This window comes from Bidens hawaiensis, unplaced genomic scaffold (assembly GCF_021521415.1).
Source record: "Bidens hawaiensis isolate Kalapana, Puna unplaced genomic scaffold, B.hawaiensis_p1.1 tig00000296_1, whole genome shotgun sequence".
NCBI classification, from domain to species: Eukaryota; Viridiplantae; Streptophyta; class Magnoliopsida; order Asterales; family Asteraceae; genus Bidens; species Bidens hawaiensis.
In genome coordinates, this window is record NW_027491024.1 from 5,062,615 (window position 1) to 5,069,269 (window position 6,655).

The 6,655-nt window shown below is 32.7% G+C and overlaps 1 long non-coding RNA gene across 1 annotated transcript; it reads left to right on the plus strand.

Annotated features, from left to right (window-relative positions):
* Positions 1-4,793: 4,793 nt before the first annotated feature.
* LOC143619759 (uncharacterized) lies at positions 4,794-6,412 on the plus strand. Its single transcript, XR_013151231.1, has 3 exons — positions 4,794-5,030; positions 5,662-5,899; positions 6,016-6,412. It is a non-coding gene; the product is annotated as an uncharacterized LOC143619759 (long non-coding RNA).
* Positions 6,413-6,655: the final 243 nt, after the last annotated feature.

Below are 6,655 nucleotides of genomic sequence, written 5' to 3' on the forward strand. Positions count from 1 at the left end.
TATTTTTAACAATAATCTTGAAGGAGTGGTGGAGCCCACGTGACGTGTTGGAGTGTTTATTATTCGAACTAGACTTGAAAACCGATAATTTAATTGAACTGTATTTGAATAATGAAGTCGATTTCGAGTTTTGGTTTATTCGATTCAAATTCATAAGCATTGTATAGAAAACTCCCGGTGCGTTGCGCCGGGCTAATGGCGTGGTCAGTAAAAAAGTAAATTCGGCAATGCTTAGTTACAACAAATTAGCATATTAAAACAAACACATTGTGGTGACGAGCCTACACAAATTCAGTTGGTGTTGGGTTACATCACCGAAACTAAGCCAAAAAATAATTACATTAACAAAACCCACGCGCTGACGCTTTGAAACTATGCAAATTCACTCTGTATCGACGATATCGAAACCAAATCATAAACATAAATTATTAAGCCTACGAAATATATTAAAAATTACTTAATAAGCATATTTAAAAGTATAACAATGATAATTTATGATTAGCTATTAACTAAGATTTATTAAACTTGAAAGTATAAAAAAATTAAAGATGGGTCATTATAAGAACAATTATTACCATATAATTTAAATAAATAAATAAAATTAGTGAAAGATGTAGCAAGTGAGACTTAAACTTGCACACCCCTTCTCAATACCAAGTTAAGAAATTTGAAAACAACCACTTGACTATAACATTATATTTGGTATTCTTCCAAAACAATATACTAAAACATCCAACAACAAGCTTCTTCAAAGTTTGTGGAACCAACCACTTGATTTTAATCTATATATATACCTAGGGTTTTACCCAGCACGTTGCACCGGGCAGGTTGGTAAAACCCAAGGTTGTCGGTCCAGGGCATTGGCATTTAGGCGATAAGTCGACGTGAATTCGATCGATTTCAGCGTCGTGTGTTATGATATCCTAACTAAAAACCGAAAATAAAACAAAAAATATATAAAAATTGAGGTGGACTAATGGGTGGCGTTGGTCGGTAAAATCCGGACGTTGGGAAGACCCGAGCATTGTTGATCTCGGGCACTGAGACGATGATGTACACAATAAAACAAAAAAAACATTGGCAATCAGTTGGTTTTCGTTACGGTACCGGATTTAAAACAAAATGCGGTGAGTCTACGTGAATTCAGTTGGTTTCCGTCACATTCGTCGGGATACTGGAACTAAAAAAATACAAAATTGGCATTTGGTTAGTTTTCGTTACGTTACCAGGGCGAAAAAACGTATATTATAAAAAGGTACATGAATGGGGTGGTGTCCGTGGGTAAATTCGGGTGTTGGTAAAACACGAGTGTTGTCGATCCCGGACAACGAGGCGATGAGTATAGGCGAAATCAATCAGTTTCCATCACGTTTGTTGCCATACCGGAAGTCAATCAAACAAAAACCACAAAATTGACGTTTGGTCGACTTCTGTTATTTCGTTATATACTGGAACTAAAACCCAAAAAAAAAGAAATTAAAAAAAAAACAATTCAAAATTCAAAATGCAATTGAGAAGATGGTGCAACCAAGCGGCCCAATCAGGGTTTAACGACACCGAAGTTATCAATTGTTTTATACAATAAAACGACACTTATTTAATCGATAAAAAGAAGACGTTGGTGAAACCCGAGCGTTGTTGGTTTCCTTTGTTGTGGCGGCGAGTTAACACAAATTCAGTCGGTTCCGGTTATGTTCGTTACGATAGTGAAAGTAAAACATAATGACCGGTTTCAGTTATATTCGATGCGTTACCAAAACTAAAACATAAAAAAAAATAATGTGGCCAATGGTTAGCCCCCACATGACCCAATCAGTGCCTTTGCGGCACCAAAACTCGTAATTGTTATATATAATAAATTGTTTTATTTTTTATATGTGTACTTTGCTAACTTATAATATCATTAGGGTTGGTGTTGCCCAAGTTTTAAGGTGCCCACGGAACCAATAAACCTAGTTGCTTGTTCAATTATTCATTTGACACTTAGTTATCGTTGGGTGTTTCAAATATGTCCATCCACTTGTATTCATCATCGACATTTGTTGTCTTCAATGTTCGTGTATAGTTTTTCATATTTTTCTCTGAATCGGGGTTATTTGAATAAGGTTATTCGAATCCGATTGTGAAAGTTTTATTCGAATTTGTTTAAAGGTTTTAAAATTTGAATTATTCGACTAACCTCGAATTCGATTCGATTTAACTACTCCAATTTGGTTAATCAATTTTTGCATCACTTGGGGTTACAACATTAAGAGATCATGTCTCCTACACATCAGTTTGCCTACTCTTATGTTCTCACAAGGGGTTTTTTTTAAGGACACCACATATTTATGCTAAAACACCCAACAATATTCCCATATATTACGGGGGCGTATAGGCCCCCCATATATGCCCCGTGTAGCCCTATACATGACGTATAGGCCTCCGTATAGTCTTATACGTGACGTATAGGAGTTAAGGGGTGTCCCTAGTAGGACCCTCTCATAATTTAACACATTATCTCTCTTCATTCACATACTATGATCTATCACACATTTCTCTCAACTCTAACTTATAGTCATGGTTTTCCTCTCGTATAACGTTCTGTTATCACAAACTACATGTTTTTGTTCTCGCCCTCTCTCCTCCACATCTACCATCTCTCACAAATTCAACGTGAATGCGTATTGCCTTTTACTATGATTTATATCACACATTCAAACCATTAAAAATAAAATCCACAATGGTTTCAATCATTTGAGAAAATGCGAGTATTTTGCAATTAAGTTGTTATATATATTGTTTTAATACACAACTTAAATGAACATGACAGGGAGCCATGTGATAAATTTCCATCAATTTGAAGAATTTCAAGTAATGAATTAGATGCATGTAGTAGCCATATTTATCTATAACTATGACATGTGATAGCATATTATCACTTCCTACATGTGTGAATTAAAATTTTCAAAAGTATTTAATATGGATTAACCAAATAGTCACTGTCTACACCCATATGCATTCCATCATTCCCCAAATGTGTGCTACACTTTTAAGTTCTACCATTCCAAAAAATATGTCACACTCACTTCTCAAATATGTACCATCATTCTTGTAATTTTCATTATTCTTACCATCGTTTATACTTTAGGGAAAACGAAAAAAAAAGTAGTCGAAGATGGTACATGACCAATAATACGCCAAGAAGAGCCATTATACTGTCTTTTTGTGAAGCACGTGGTAGACTTGTCCGTCAGTTTGTATTATTGTAATTTAGAAACCATTAAAACAAGAGGTTGACGGTCAATGTTATGAACTAAAATTGCAACACAACAACTGGCAGCAAGCTTGAAAAATATGAAATGTCGGCAAGAGTGATATCTGTTCATTTATAACCTTTCTTTTTAATCATGTTCTTGCTTTTAAACAATGATACAAACATAAATCGTGCCAATTTGACACCAACTTCTATTGGAACACGAGTGCAAACATGTAACACAAAAAAATTAAATAAATAAATAAATAAAAAAACAAACAATTAAATTAACACCGTCAAAACCGAAACCAATAAGTTATAATCTATCACCATTTTATGGATAAATACAATGTATTTAACTTTACAACTTGATATAACATTAAATATTCCTATAGGAGTAATATATGAATATAAATAAATCATCATAGTATCTGAGCACCTTTATTTATGAACCTTTATTTATGAATATGAAATAGGGTAAAATTCTCACGCTAACATGGGAAAGGTGGCGTGAGTTTACGTTTAATATGTAAAAGGAGTGTCTTCAGGGTGCTTTTTGCACTTGTTTAGGTGCTTTGTTGCTAGTACCTTGCTTGTAATGTCTCTTTTTTTCTAGTTATAACTTTGTTTTTCTGATCACTCCAAAATGAAAAAAGTTAAATCATTGTAGCCAGGCCCGGCTCTAGCCCAAGTCAAGTGAGGCATTTGCTTTGGGCCTCCAAGATTTTAGGGCCACATTTTCTATATAATTCAATTTAATTAGGCCCAAATTTATGGCTTTTTTCATGAATATGAAGTGCACACACGGATGATTGTCTGCTTTCTTTCTTTTTTCTTTCTTTCTTTTTTTGGTGTGTGTGAAGTATTTTTGTAGATTAAGATTTTTGTTTGTCGATTAAAGTTTGATTGATTTGAAAAGGTGTATAGGTTTTTGTATGGTTTTTGATGGTCTTTCATTTATTTTTTCTATTTCAAAAGCTTAATGATTTTTTCGTTGGATTTTTTATGGGTTTTTGAATTTTCTTTACAAATATCATGATATTTAAAGGAACCATATGACAAATGTCCCAAAGGACCATTGATTTCTCCAATGCTTAATCTTCCATGGGATCTTGTGTGGAAGGACTACTGATGCTTATCGCTAAGGTTTATTATAATTTTAGTCATGCTCTAAAATGCAACTCTATTAATTTCATTAGAGAGTTTGAGAGGTGACATATGAATTCTTATATGTAAATTAGAAGTTAGATCAATTTGCATTTGCTTAATTGCTTACACCTTTAATAGAAGAAGGCCTCGAGTTTAAATCTCGCTTTTGGCCTCCGGAAACATTGAGCCGGCCCTGATTGTAGCAACAAAACAAAGTGATTTGTTTATTCCAGTTATAAATTATCCGTGACTTTAAAATATATTGTCACATCTATATTTATAGGATGACAAAAATGTATTTGAATTCGCAAAAAAAAGAACCTCACATGAATTCCAATATATATATATATATGGGTGGGATCTAGAGAGAACTCCTATTAAAGAGAGAACTAGAGAACTCATTTTAACACCATAGATTTTATTACATTAAAGGCTAAAAAAAAGAAAAAGGGAAACTAAAAGTTGCTGGGATTTTTAATGAGGAAGGGTGATATTGGAATAGACAAAATTACATTCGTCTTTCTTTCTTCTTCTCGTTCACTCACATCTCCCATCCCTGATCTAGGGTTTCAATTTTCGTCGATCGATTGTCCAGTTTATCCAAATCAAGTACAAAATCAAGCACGGATCTGAAGAATACTAACAGGTAAGCGGATGTAATTGTTAATTTCACATATTAACAATTTCGATTTCGTGTATTATACACCAATCAAGCGTAAACAGAGGGTATCGTGTTTGATAGGCTCTGTTTTTGTTTTTTTGTCTAATCGAATAACAATATACCATCGTCAAACATTAATTTGTACACTGATTGTAAATGAAAACTATTTGCTATGAACAACACAAATTAAGTAAGTTTTCTATGTTTTTAAGCTTGCACACCAAGTGTTCGATGAATTGCTTGTGAGAAAGCGAAAATGGTTACCAAAACTAATGTATGGCATAAATGTGCATCCTTGAACAATGGGAATACACGAACCCAACTGTATCTAATTTTACGCATTACTAACATCTTTTAGTCATATTTACATATATGTAGTTCACATTCGATGCATCACTTATCTATCAAGTACATATATGGTTGGTTATATTGCACATATGCAGCACTTATCTATTATATCCATATGTAGTCTATTGTAATACATGTATACAGTGCTTGTCTATTAAATTCATATGTGGTATGTTTTATTACATATATGCATCATTTATCTGTTACGTGTATATTCAATATGTTATATTACATATATGCAATAGTTATCTATACTTTTGTTTGATAGGCAATTAACAACTTCACGAATTGCGGTGTGTTTGCTAAAAGACATGTGTAATGTTTCAAGGTATTGTATTACATATATGCACTTATCAGCTACTAAATACATATGGACTATGTTGTGTTACATATATGCAATGCTATTTTTTGTTGTATTACATATATGCATTACCTTTGTTTAATAGGAAAATGACATCTTCACATAATGTAGTTTGATTGCTATGATGCATATGGAATGTTCCAAGGTATTGTATTACATATATGTAGTTATCGATTACTAAATACATATAGACTGTTGTATTACATATATGCAATGCTATTGTCTAACGTATTACATATATGCATTAATTTATTTTAATAGGGAAATGATATCTTCACATAATGCGATGTGTATGATGTGAGGTACATTGAATGTTTCAAGTGTAAGAATGGAGTTTGCGAATTTGGTTTTACTGATGAAGATATTAGAAAGACTGAACAATTTTGAATATTTATGTCACGAGTATTTGCTTTCAGATGTCAGAGTATGAAAGCAATGGTGATAGAATATGCAAGAAAACACTGCAGTGGAAAAATCCAACAATGAGACTAGTTAAAAGGGTGTATTTTTTGTAGTTTATATTGTTGTTGTGTATGATGAAATTTTTGCATAAGTTGTTAAAACTTGTATTTGAATTTGAATATGAATGTTTACTTGGGTTTGTAATTAATGTTTGAATATTGTAGTCGACTATTACGGTTAAAACTCGTATCATATGTGCATAAATGCAAGTGATACATATACGCAATACATTCATACACAGCATATAATACAAGCATACAAACATATAATGTTGAACACATGTTGTATATTATGGTATGTGGAATGGCAATAGAATGTTTAAAATGCTTTTAATACAAACATCGAGTACATATATGCAATACAACCATAAATACATATATGTAATACAGACATATAATGTTGAAGGAATTTGTATATTATGGAGTACACATATACAATG